General features: G+C 45.3%; 1 protein-coding gene across 5 annotated transcripts in view; it reads right to left on the bottom strand.

Moving 5' to 3' along the window:
* The window catches only part of kalrna (kalirin RhoGEF kinase a), a gene marked incomplete at both ends in the record, with an annotated part of 159,815 nt that overhangs the window by 143,727 nt on the left and 2,308 nt on the right, over positions 1-13,780 (bottom strand). The gene's annotated exons all lie outside the window — the stretch shown is intronic.

Genomic DNA, 13,780 nt, shown 5'->3' with positions numbered 1-13,780 from the left:
CTTCACCTGAGGCTAAGCCTTGGTCTTTGCTCTGCTCTCTGCTCTGCAAGAGATGGGACTACCAACAAACATGGCTGCCTTTTCATCTGCCATGAGTCTGAGAGGTTGCTAGCTAACAGTACCATTCCACATCATCCTCCTCACATCTCTCACTGTCAAGCCTGAGGTCACTCATTCCAGCCAGGCAGAGGCTGATGATGGTACACGGGCCGGATCACATTTCATCTGCAGACGAGACCGAAATCCATCATCACCAGAGCCGTTTTCAGGAATTACAGCGAATGACATTTCCAGTCCTTACGGCTTGCAATAAATGAGGAGACAACTGCAAAAGCCCAGGCCGTCGTTTGTCGGGAAAAATCGTAGGTCATACATATCTCGACACATCCAACCATCTCCACAGAGTTGACGTTGCTAGGCAGCACATGCATTATACATTTGAGCAGAATGTCCAAGTAGCTGGCATTATGCAAAAGTGTCAGTCATCCGTCTTTCCCCAGTCATTCTTCTCCACTTTCAAAACACTTTGCTATTCAAAGACGAGGGCTTTGTGTGCTGTTTTTTTGACGTGACTCTCTACTCTCTCTCTCTCTCTCTGCAGTAGCAGGCAGACTTTGGTTCAATAACACAGGAGAGCTAAGGGAGTTTCAAGCTACAGTAAACACATATCCTCTCCCCTACTTTACACCTCTCATATCCAACAGCTCACACAGACGATGGAAGGAAAAGCCAAAACAAAATGCATGCCATTTGTATTGCACAATTATGGGTTATATTTAGAGACGTAATCAAATGCAACCCAAACAATTAGAGCAGGAGCGGGCGAGGCCATTGTGTTAGAAGTAGTGATTAACATTTTGCTGCTCAGAGTTGTAAACGTCTATTTTTGGTTGCATTAAAACCAAAAAAATGCACTCAGAGTTCACATAGCATACATTTTTGAATAATTGGCTTAAAAGTGAGGAACTTAATCCATTGTTTTCCATTTCCATAACCAGCGTTTTCCTCCTATTTAACACAAGCAGCACACAGCTGAAATTCATAAATCAAACAACAAACTCACAGAAATTTCACAAAGAGAGACCTTGACTGTCAAGATAGATTATTCATTGTTTGACTGCATCACAAATTGCGAACGGTTAACACGGTTGAGGCATAAACTAAACTGGAGGGAAATACAGTGTAGGCTAGATTGTGGAGAATGTTAAAAATACACCCTCATCAAACAATAACGATGACATTTCGTGAGCTTAGAATGATAAGGTTCTATCTCCGTTTAGGGCAGTTCAGAGATATTGAGCGTCAAAGTTTTTACATTCCATTATGTTCTGTAAGATGGAACCTTTGTATTTTATGAATTACTAACTCAAAAATGTCAACATTTTAAAAATAACACCACACAGGCATTAATAAACACCTAATGGATCAGATTATGTCAAAAACTCAATTTTGACAAAAATGGAGATAGAACCTTATAATTCTAACGTCACCATTTAACATATATACGTGGTGCTCTGAGGCTCAGTTGGTAGAGCATGGCGCTAACAACAATTAGGTTGGGGGTTCCTGCTGGGACCATATAAAATGCATGCACTCACTGCATAAGCCTGCTCATAAGTCGCTTAATGACCATATAGCATGCTAATATTCCTCAAATCAACAATGGCCTGTCAACTACTACACATTTTTTTTCCATGTGATAGCTTTTGATAGAAACAGGAGTCATCAAACATCAAACATAGCTATCCAATCAAAGGCTGTCAAAAGAACATCAATATCTGACTGATTTCACAGACAGAGGGAACCAATTCAATTAACCCCCAACCTTTTTCCCTGACACTCTGGACCAACTGATTAGCTCATTGGCACGACGTCCCACCACAGAGGGCCTCCTGTAGGCTGACTAAGCAGCTCAGCTGGACCGAGCTCAGGCAGAGCTGAGGAACAATGAGACAGGGCAATAGAGCCCGTGGCCTCGGGGGAACATGAAGCACATATCTCTTAGTGATCCACTGAGCACACTGAGCAGACAGCCGCAGAGGACGCTGAGGAAAGAAGGGGTTTGGTTACAGTAGGTAGTCGCTAGAGTGTGCTCTGCCTGTTCTGGACAAATCTCTTGTGGCACTACAACATACAGATTTTTTTTGTTTCGATTTGAGTGAAGAAACATGAAGGAAAAGGGCGACCGACTTCACTGGGCCCCTGCACCATAGGGTTTGGGGACACCCCTGTTTGCAACTGTATGCTGTTGTTCTGTAAAGCACACACCTTGGTAGAGTGACGGCACTTGGTGAAACCGGGAACAAGTCGGCAGCCGATCAAATGTTTGGACTTTTATTCAGAAAAAATGTAAATACATTTCAACGTTGTTGAAAATCAATGACACACTCGCTAGTCAACTAACACAGCTTGTTTTGTGAGCCTGCTAACAATGTAAAGTAGGTTTATAGTTAACTAGGTAGCAGTGGGGATTACTCGCTGAATCCATTGCGTTGCAATGTGTCATTGATTTTCAACAACTTTGAAATGTATTTACATTTTTCAGAATAAAATTCGGAACATTTCGATTGGTTGGCGACTTGTTCCTGGTTTCACCAGCTGCTGTCACATATTGAACTCACTTGATTGGAGCCACAGCATATCCTATATACAGTCCTATTCTGAACACAGTGGCGTTTTTTTTTTTGTATCGCCAGTCTTAATTCCCTCTATGAGCAGGATAATCCCACACATGAGCCCCGTATTAAATGGCATTTGATTCTAATGTGTTCGGTTCAGATACAGAGTCAATACAATAGGACAGGACAGGGACGAGGATGAATAATACTTACTACACGGATGTAGTAGCCACTATGTACAAATGTTCTTTACTACGCAGAAGGGAGAAACGGGACACCCAAAGATGTGGGTCAGCCGCTAAGACAATCTATCGCATTTTTTTTTACTATCAGGGGGACTAAAAGCACATGCTAGACAAGAGGCACACATGTTTCCTATAGGTTATGCCAGGCACAATATTTTCTCTTTCATTTCAATTACACTTAAATGTATCAGTTTCCCCCAGTGCAGCTGCTCTAGCACTTGTGAGCATAGGGTTGAAGTGAAAGGGTTGGAATGGAATGGGGCTGGAGACCAAATGCCTACAGGATGCAGACATCAGCTGCCGGACCCTTGAGAGAGATATGACAACCAGGTACTCACTGGCGCCAATGGAGTGCCACCATTTTGTTCTATAAACAGATTAGGCCTAGATGATGAACGTTTCTGATACTGTGGTATATAGACCGTGTTTTCTGTCTGCTCCTCACCAATTCGAAAACAAAGCCAGGCTATTCATAAAAAAAAAAAAGAGAAGTGTTATTAATAATTAATCCATCATTTATCATAATAAAAACAAATGTATGTCCATCTGTTCAGTTGCTCGGAAGCAACCCATGTGCTGTTATCGCTATCGATATTTCAATCTGAGGCCGCTAGTGACAGTTTCTCATAAGGCCTAGCAGCCCTATGACTACTTCAAAAGCAAGAGTTCGGCTAATTGAGACAACCTCTCTGTTCTTCATACTCCTGCACCCCAGACAAAATCCTTCGGTCAAGTTTTCCTCTTTGTTCTATTAATACAATTCTACCCAGGCCCCCATTTAGTCAGGGCCTGTTTAGTCAATTATGGTTTGACACTGAGTCCTTTTCCTTTCGTGCAGAAGGCCCGTATCCCACAATGACAGTGCAAGAATTACCCCATGAGCAAATGAGCTTTAATTGCTAGGGACATCTGTTTTTAAATGTCATTTCAAGAGGAAGTAGGCCTATTTTGATGCAGGGACACATGCACACAGACTTAACTTAATAAAAAATGAAATTAAGTTGTGAAATTTGTTATTTCCTTCAAATTAAAAAAGGAATAGGAAAATATTAATCGACCACAAGCTTGGCAACATTGTGCCAGATCTGACTTTCCAGTGCCAGATGACACAGTGTACTCTACTGTAAGCTGTAGCTACTACTGCACTGCATATCTGGCAAAACTCCATTTGTGGTGAAAGCAAATGGGATTGCTTTTCTCTATCATCTCCATAAGGATCCATTGAGAGGGGAGAAGGAGAGTTTTATGTCAGAGGCAATGCAGCGTTTTCCAACCCGTCTAGGATCCACACGCCAACTCCGTCCTGCCGTCTGAACCGCTGTGCATGCAATGCCCACGGGAGCTCTAACGCTGAGTATGTCCTCTTTGAATAACATCAGCCCGGGCCAGCCAGAGAGAGAAAATTCTTGCAGTTCAAATCAAATTAATTCTGTTCACATTGTTGACACTTTTGACCACAACTGACATACTATCTACCTGTCAGAATACCTGCGCTTAGAGGGGGGGAAAATCCTGGGGAGATGTGACTCATTCCTAGTACAATGTGAAAACCCCAAGCATGTTTTAAAAAGCTGCCCCGTTACTGCACCATCATTTTCTCAAACACACACTTTCACAAGCGGGAGATTCCTTTGTGTTTCCTGACCAAACTGCAATAAAATACATAACTAGTCTAGCACTGAGCTGTGCGAATGCTTAGTTTCCTTTAAGACTTACATAGGTACTGCAGTAGTACGGTACACATATTACACTGTAGTAACTTCTACAATATAACACTACAATACCGATGGTTGATGTTATCACAATACAATCAGTAGGCATCAATTGTTTATTAGGCATATATTATTCAGTTGCACTGTTTATTCCCTATTCTTCAAGGTTAGAAATGTACTCCACTGAGAGGAAATGGAGATAAGTAATTAGCAAAACCCTGTTAAACATCCATTTACCTTCTCCGTCATGCAACATCTTGTGACTGTGAACTGTGAATTTGGCGCACCTTTAATACAGAAGGTACAACAGACTGCAGACAACCAGAAGCTGGATGACTGCCAGACGCACACGTGTATTATGTCAAAGCTGGTGCAGAGTGCATGTTCAAACCATGACAAACTTTTGCTTCAATGACAACGTAAAATGATTACATGTATCTTCCTCCAGGCTTTCATAGAGCTGGAAGCGATTCATTACATTCAGTTCAGTACACTTTACTGCCAAATATAAGCCGGGATGTGTAACCCTTAGATATTCCATTTAGATTTCCTTTGGTGTCATCAGTCATATTGCATCAATCATCAATCAACCAAACCCCCCCCCCCAAAAAAACACTTCTTCTTCTTCCTCTCACAAACGAGGGAGGGTTGATTCACAACAGACATTGATTCAAATGAATCCAAAGACTAACACTAAGACTGGAGGCTTCCCTTTGATCCTTCAAACAGCAGTGATCAGGCCCCGAATACTTGGGAGAGCGTATCTGGCTCATATTCCTTCTTCTTCTGCACCGAGACTTTTATCACACGGTTAGTTTATACTGGCAATGCAGCTGCAAGGCCCGGGTGCCAATGCTCCCAGTGCGTTCATTAATCCGGCAGCTGTGTTATACGCTGGTCCAACTGGACCATTACGCACAACCCGACCGCTGTATTAAAAACACGGCAATCAGGGGCCCGCTCCCCGCTCAGCACCTTTTAACTTTACACATCCCTGGATGACACGCCATTCACACATCTGAGTATACAGATGGAATCGCTCGTGTCTCAGAAAGAGGAGATTGGTGGAATGCACCGGAGTGGAATGAGGGGGGGGGGGCTATTGGCGGCCTTCACTGTATAACGAGCCGGCAGCCATGATGATTGGGGAGAGAACCAGCTTCGTGCAATTGATCTGAAAGGCATATTTTTCGGCTTGGGCAAAGTCAAACATTGTTTTCTTCGAATGGCAGCGATGAGCTGGTCTCTCCCTAGGCAAATGTTTTTTCCAGATGTTCCTAGTAAGGTTCTAATATATGGGTATTATGGCTTTGGAGCAGCGAACTTGGCAGTGTAGCTGGTGGGGGTCCCATTGTAATCACTGAGTGTGTGTAACTCTACCTTCCAGACATAGACCCTGTGTACTGTATTACTAAGACTCACCTTAAAAACATCCCAGGGTTTTACTGTTCCCTTAGAGGGGGGCATGTAATTTACAACACGTTCACATAACTCGGCCTGCCCATAGACCATGAAGTCGTACTCAGGGTTCCTATCTAGTATTGTATAAGTCCATAATTGGAGTCCACGTTAGTTCATGTGTTTCATAAACAAACACAGCGCTTCAATAGTGGAACAGAAGTCATTACTGTGTAACCGCTGGACTACTTTAATAATCATACAGAAAACCATGCTGATCAGAAACAAAACATAAGTAGGTACTCAACCACACAACTGTAATTGCAAGGGACAAAAAACAATACCAGACATTTATTATTGCAGAGTCTTTTTTCCCTGTCTCCACTCAAACATTGACTGTTTATGTGTTTAATGTGCTGTTGAGTAGAGCCAGGAGAATTTTGTCCACAGTATATGTTAATAAAACAAGCCCGAACCTCAGAGGAACTTGCATATCAATGAAGTCATCTCTCCATGACGCTGTTTCCCATGACACATACACACACACACACACACACTCACACGTGCATGCAGGCACGCACACACACACACACATACACACAACTCCGCCCCATCCCTTCAACCAACCAGAATGACCCCTCCCCCCCCCGCATGTCACACACACACCACACACACACACACACACGGCACATTTACGCTAGGGTTGTTTTACATTAAACACACAACAAAGGTCGCCACTATAGGTCAAGCCATTAACAATGACTTCAGTCAGCTGGGCTCTCATTGTAATCATGTTTTAGAAGGCCCAGGCAAGCACTGTTAGCACTAACCTAGCCCCGAGGAGTCATCAACATGGCCCAGGCCCGGCCAAGATACACATCAGCACAACTGAGAGAGGAGAGGGGTGAGTCTGCCTGGGCCAGTGGGCTGACTCCACAGCCAGGAGCCCAACTTAAACCTGCACACAAGGAGACACCGTGCACAAGAAATAGGCTAATGTTTGCCACAGCATGGAGAATTATGTCATTAATATTGTCATAATCTTGGGAGGAAACAATCTTAAGGTTTCCCCTTAAAGTAGTTCTGCATAAGAAAACCCAAGGTGTCAAGGGAATTGGTGAGGCTGTGAAAGCGAGAGAAGAAAACACAACAAAAATGATTCTCTCTGGTTTATGCGATGAATGTGAGGCATTGCATAAGCAGGCTTCTCGTCGGGGGTCACATACATTTACAAAGAACTGAATAATCGTTTATTTAGAGATGCTCTAAGGAGTGTGTTTGTAGGGCACTCACTGCACACACACAACATTGCTTAACACACCTTAATGATATGAAGTCTGAAAAAGATGGGTCACTTAAAAACCAACATCACATCCTGTATCTCTTCTGGGTGTCTCTTACGTCCTCGTCCACCGTCCCAGTCTCCCTCCTCCAGTTACAGCCAATGAAATATAGTGTTCAAAAAGCATTAGCGTAGCATCTTTCCCAGCACAGTGTCTAGCTCTTCTCTTTATTTAGCTTACCCGGGTCTTTTTCTCTCTCTCTCTGTATGTTGACACCGCGCAGGCCAATCCTGTGGTAAGTGTGCTGCGTTCAGCACACTACGCTTCGTCTGCAACACTCTGCACTTTCTAACAGGCTATTTACGAACAGGTTCTGAATGGCTTGGCATCTTAATGCCTTTCACTTAGCCCATCTCAGGACTAACTATTTAACACATACAGTGGGTGAGAGCCTTTTGTTCATGTGCGTCACTCAGGACATCAAGAAGCCATTACCGTAATAGAATTCAACCCTCCATAAAGGATGGAGAGCGAAGTAATTAGATCATTCACTTTCCATAACAGGAACCTCTTTCACTACCTCGGTCTAAAATATATTTTCAAGGTATAAAGCAAACACGGTTGACAGTGCAAGTCAAAAGCGTGGTACAGTGGTGCCTTTTAGACTGGTCTGGCAGCCAAGAGTTGGGCAGTGATGGAGGAGTGTACAGTTTGACTGGAGAGATGGCGGAGCGGGATGATGAAATATTCATGAATGCTCTCCAGTTCCATCCCCATGTGCCCTTGTGGCTGAGTGTGAATGAGTCAGGGCTGGGCTGGCCTCCATGGCTGCCTGAGTGGCCAGAGAGGGAGAGGAGGGAGGTCAGGGGCTGCCCAAGTGTGTGTGGGTGTGTGTGGGTGTGTGCGTGTGTGTGTGTGTGTGTGTGTGTGTCTGCGTGTGCGTGTGTGCGTGTGTGCGTGTGTGTGTGTGTGTGTGTGTGTGTGTGTGTGTGCGTGTGTGCGTGTGTGTGTGTGTGTGTGTGTGTGTGTGTGTGCACACGTGGGAGGTCATTTTCTGATGGAGAACAATAAAAACAGAGGATCTTCATCTTTCCCCTGAAAAGACTCTCATATCCATTTTCATTTTCTCTTTATATCATAGCTAATACTACCCTACCCCCCCCACCCAACCCCACCTGCCCACCACCACCACCACCCCTGAGAGGGAGTCAGCTAGAAATAGCCTAGATGTTGTGCTGGTATCGAGGGGGGTCTCAGCACAGTGTTTTCAACAGTACATTGAGACCACCGCTGTCTGTTTTCAATCCCCCTTTTCTTTTTAAAAAAAATATTTTTAGGCCATTTCGGCTTTTATTAAGATACAGTACATATTACATTACAATTTTTGGCATTTAAGCAGATGCCTTTATCCAAAGCGACTTACAACAAATACATGTCTAAATAAGTGAATCATCTATCCAGCAGTCATCGCAAGAAAAAGTCATCTCTGCTCGGGCCAGGGGCCATTGGCAGTCATAATGCTAGAAGAAGGAAGAGATATTTTTTATATTTTTGGATAGGTGTGAGGGGAGGGATGGCATGCGAGACACGTCGAGGGTCCGAATCAAACCAGGAACCTTGCGATGATATGGTATGCGCATTAGTTTCCCCCTTTTCATGGCTGAGCGGGAGAGTGGGACAGAGACAGAGAGTGGAATGGATGTTTCCCTGTGGGCCAATGTCAGTGTCAGTCAGTCGGTCACTCGTCAAAGCCGCCGTCTGACTGTCAAGAGGAGAGACCCTCCAGTGGCGTCCGCTGGCCGGCATGCTTTCCCGATGACGGACAAGCCCGCCTCCTGATCTGGAGTGGTCTTTGAGAGCATAATCTCTGCACGCGCACAGACACACACACACACACACACACACACCTTATACTTATACTTATACACGCACACACACAGCCCACCAGTCAGCTCCCTCCCGCTCTGCCGTTGTACAAGGCCCTTATCTCCCCGCCACTCGGGAGCCTTCCTCCTATCATCCTCACATTACGGCTATGAGTGGCTAATTTGACTTTTTCAAGGGGCAGCGCCATGCTTGACCCCTGTGTAATTAGTTTACCACCGACTCCCCGCAAAACGACCGGCCGAGCGGTCGCCTGGCGACTGCCATTACCTCACATCGGCTGGTTCCCATTGGTTGGAGGTCGGAGTCGCCACAGGCCGAGCCCCATCTGCCTCATAAAGGAGTTGCATTCGAAAATCAATACTAGTCAAGCATTCAACTGATTACTACCAGTAACATTTGGACCAGATAGGCACGTCTCCTATATCAAACCCAACATTGATGAAAAAGACTGGTGCTCGTTTGCCTGATTTGTGGGTTGCAACTGAGCTGAGGTTTTCCATAACAATGGAATCATTCTTATGTGCCTCAGAGACAAAAAATGTCTTAATTACAAATACAGTGCGTACAGGCATGTAATCATATGCAAAACCACTCTCAAACAAAGCACTATTTATCATATTGTGCATATGGTAAAAATTCCCAAGGCAACAGCTGGCAGCAGTTTGAGTTGTAACCACTGAGCTCGTTTCAAGCCTCCATCCCAGGTATGTTTCCCATCTTCCATCTCAGAGCGGGAACGGTACATTTAGCTCACTTTACAAGCACACTGGTAGCCAAAGGACTTTATAGAGAATAGGGGAATAAAACAACAGTCCTATTCACTGGAGTCGATACAAAACACATTAAAGCAGGCATGGAGGGGCTTTCGGGCTAAGCAGGTGGTCTGCTGGTTGCTGTTAATCACAGGTTAGAGTGAAGTCCCAAGTACTTACGGTATGTAATCTAGTTACCATCTAGGTACAAAACTCAATCTAACTCATCAGAAAAGAAAAGGGTGAATTCCATGCGTTCCCTTGACCATCTTTCTATATCTATCACTCTCTCTCTCGTACACATCTATAGTATGTTCATTCATCAGGATAATTGTATGATCATATCATAATATTGTAAGGAGTCTCTTTGACGGTTTAAGTGTATCACCTTACCGTCATGACTACCCCATCTCTGGTGTAGTACCTTACTGTCATGACACCCCAGTGATTCCCACAGCATGTTAATACTTTGGGGGGCCCCCAAAGTATAATGGCTCCCCCCAAAGTATAATTTGTGCTCAGTGAGTAAAGAAAACTTAAAAAACCATAAATTATACTTTGGGGAGAGTTTTCTGTCTTAAATTTGATATAGATCATGTTCTTTGTTGGTTTGTGAGGATGTTCATACACACTTGGTAAGATGTGTGTGTGAAAGAAGACCACAAAAAACAGCAGTGACTGCTCTCAGCTCTCAACACTTAAAGACCTAGACACCATCACCAGTTGTATGGCTGTCTGAAGTGCAGTGTTACTATGAAAATTCACTAGAAGGCAGGAATTGAGAAAAACTATTCTCAACATTTTTCACGGGGGGGGGGGGGGCACGCTCTGAGTCGTTCCCCCAAAGTATATTTCATTTCTGCGGGAATCACTGCACCCCCATCTTTTCTGCAGCGAATGAACGTGCTTCCCATTGAACAGCGTACCGTATCGACACGACACTAGGTAGAAGGCGAAAGAACGTAAACGGCTGGTGCTGCTGCTGCTGCTACCTCTTTATCAGAATAAACACAGATGCTGCCCTTGGGGAAGTACTTCGTCAATTTCTCTAAAAGCCCCCCAGTTTTAGCCGCGGATCAGCTAATAAGATCTTACTCCATTAGCCTCCTGAGCCCACTGGGGCCTCCTACACAACAGCCCGCCATGTGGCATATGATTAGAGATGAGGAGTGAGGGGCCTGCTGCTTTAAGGACAGGGGGACATCTCTCTTGTTTTATGGCTGTGTGTCCCCCATCTCTCTCTCTCTCGCTCCCTCCACGTCAGATCATGACTCAATAATCCTCACAAATCTTCTCTCACTCTCTCTATTACCCCAGCGGTTTTTACGTCGGCCAATTAGCCATCTGCCACCACTCGCTGCTAGCAGAACAGTGCGGGGACACACTAGAGCGTGGTGCTGCTCACTGGCTGGCTGGCTGATGGGGAGGCAAGGAGGGGGGGACCTTTATGACACACACACACACTCTTTCATTGTTTCCGGGTGACAGTGGGGGCATTGGGCCTCATTGTTCTCCCCCCTGCTAACCAACACTGCATTGGGCAGGGCCGCCATTTACTGGAGCCAGTGTGGTACCAGGAGAAGGATGGGTGGGGGTGGGGGGGTGCAGGACACAGTCCAGGGCTCATCTTGGTGGGAAGCTGCCTGCCTGCCTGCCTGCCTGCCTGCCTGCCTACCTGACTGCCTGCCTGTCTGTCTGTCTGTCTGTCTGCCTGCCTGTCTGTCTGCCTGTCTCCGTGCTGGTTCCCGTTCCCGTTCTGGAACCGCAGAACCTTGGTGCTTTCTGGCGAACCAGCCCACGTTCGTACCAGTTTAAGCGGAACCATCAATGTCATCACGTACTAGAATAGAAATGGCCAAGAAGTTCGCGTTGGCGCATGTGCATGTGTTTGTTTACATTTTTTCTAAAATGCTTTTTTTTAATGTAAACAAACACACGCACACGTGCGCACGCATACGTGCAAGCACAAACTTCGTGGCCATTTCTAGTAACGACTTATTTCAGATACTGAAAGATATCCTCATTTCCAGTGAAGTGGTCGCCATCTTGTTGTGACATTTTTGTGTGGAATGTGTCATATGACACACCCACTGACGACGTCACGGTTCTAGTTTTTGGTTCCGGCTGAGAACCACTATTTTCTGGTTCCTGCTGCGAACCAATTACTTTCGGTCTGAAAGCGCCGGCCGGTTCAAGATTAGGTTCGGGAACGGGAACCGGCACGGAGCCTTGGCGGGGTGAAAGCCCTATCAGTCAACAGTATTTCAGACTCCTTCTCTTCTATCATGTGCCAGTGCCAAGATCATGATACCCAGACACACAGTGGTGTACTGTTTAACCTTTCAACACACACTCTAGGAGAATAGCCTATACACTGAAATACACTACATATGTATATATATGTATGTACATATTTTCCCGACACTAGGAAGCCAATTACACACTATCATTTGTAACACTCACACACACACACACACACACACACACGCACACAAATGTGTTCCATCTTAGCCACATCTGCAGAGCCTCCATCTCAATGGCTGTGCTTTTAATTGGATTGAAAATACTCGCCTCTCGCAGGCTAGTGCGAGCTGAGTTAATAAGCGTTTTAATAACCTTAGTGCTCTTTGCACTGACCTTTGTGTCCTTTGTGTCTAGGGCTCCTCGAGAAGGAGGGAAGGAGGGAGGGAGGAAGTGTGCCCTATATCACACACTCAAGTGGAAAAACGAAGGTCCTGAGGGCACTCGGGTCAACCAACTGCCCTAACAGATTTGAGCAAGCTGTTTGACCACACGCCAGCCAGTCCACCACCACCACCACCACCACCCTCATCTTTAGCACCCACACCGCTGCAGAAGCAGCAGCATCAGCAGCCATGGTTTTAATAATGAATGGAGCCCCCAGCCTAGACCCCCACAACGAACGACATTAACCGTTAAGAGCTGTGTATTCTAACTCCAAATAATATTGGCATGTTATGATCACAGATCATATTAGGACATTTGTTATGGGCTTTAAAACCCTGTTTTAGTATAATCATGTTTGGTTTGTAAGCCTACTTTTTAAGCCTGCTTCAGAGAATCTACTCCGCTTATTTCCTTAGCTAGACTTATTCCTTGCCGATCGAAAAATAAAACGCAGATATCGACTCAAGCTTGCTTCTGTCTATCTCCAGTCATTATTATCTAGAATGACGATGGCTGTCACTCTGCTGAGGCGCCCCGAGAGCAGCACGTTAAAGTACCTCGCTAGCGATTGCCATGGCTACCGATTACATACCACCGAAAAGATGGACTTAAATAGAGAGAAATAGCGTTTCCAGGTCCTCTGATTTGCTTTGTGTGATCAGTGAGCCTTGCAGGCGAGGAAAGGACCGACATCCTCCCGCAAGGAAACGCTTCCAGTTTGAATCCACAGTGCAAAGAAGGGTGAATTAAAGTTTACATTCAAGGTTAATCTACCTCTAAGCTCCTGAATAAGCAGGCCTGGAGTCTCCAGTGAGGCCGAGGGTATAGGAACCCACTCACAAGCCCTGTCGCTTGTGAATGGATTACTGCTCATTCAGCCACATAATGTCTTTCTTCTTCTCTGGGCAAACACCCACACACCCACTCTTGGTTGGGGCTGTGGCTGAGTGGAACTGAGATTCAGACTGGGTGGGTGGGGGGGGCTCTTATGCGTGTGTGTGTGTGTGTGTGTGTGTGTGTGTGTGTGTGTGTGTGTCTCCCGCCTTCCTGCCCCCAGGGTAGGGCCTGCCATGGTGGATCAATACAACTATCAATGATAGACCTCAGTGAAACAGGAGCAGATGGGCTCGTCTCTACTATATACACCACAGGAAAGGCCTCGTGTTCCCCCACGCCACTGACTTCTACAAATCTGGC

The sequence above is a fragment of the Nansenia antarctica genome (assembly GCF_963989245.1).
Source record: "Nansenia antarctica genome assembly, chromosome: 7".
NCBI lineage: Eukaryota > Metazoa > Chordata > Actinopteri > Argentiniformes > Microstomatidae > Nansenia > Nansenia antarctica.
The sequence above is the reverse complement of the archived record's forward strand: the minus strand, read 5'-3'. Positions and strand labels throughout refer to the sequence as shown.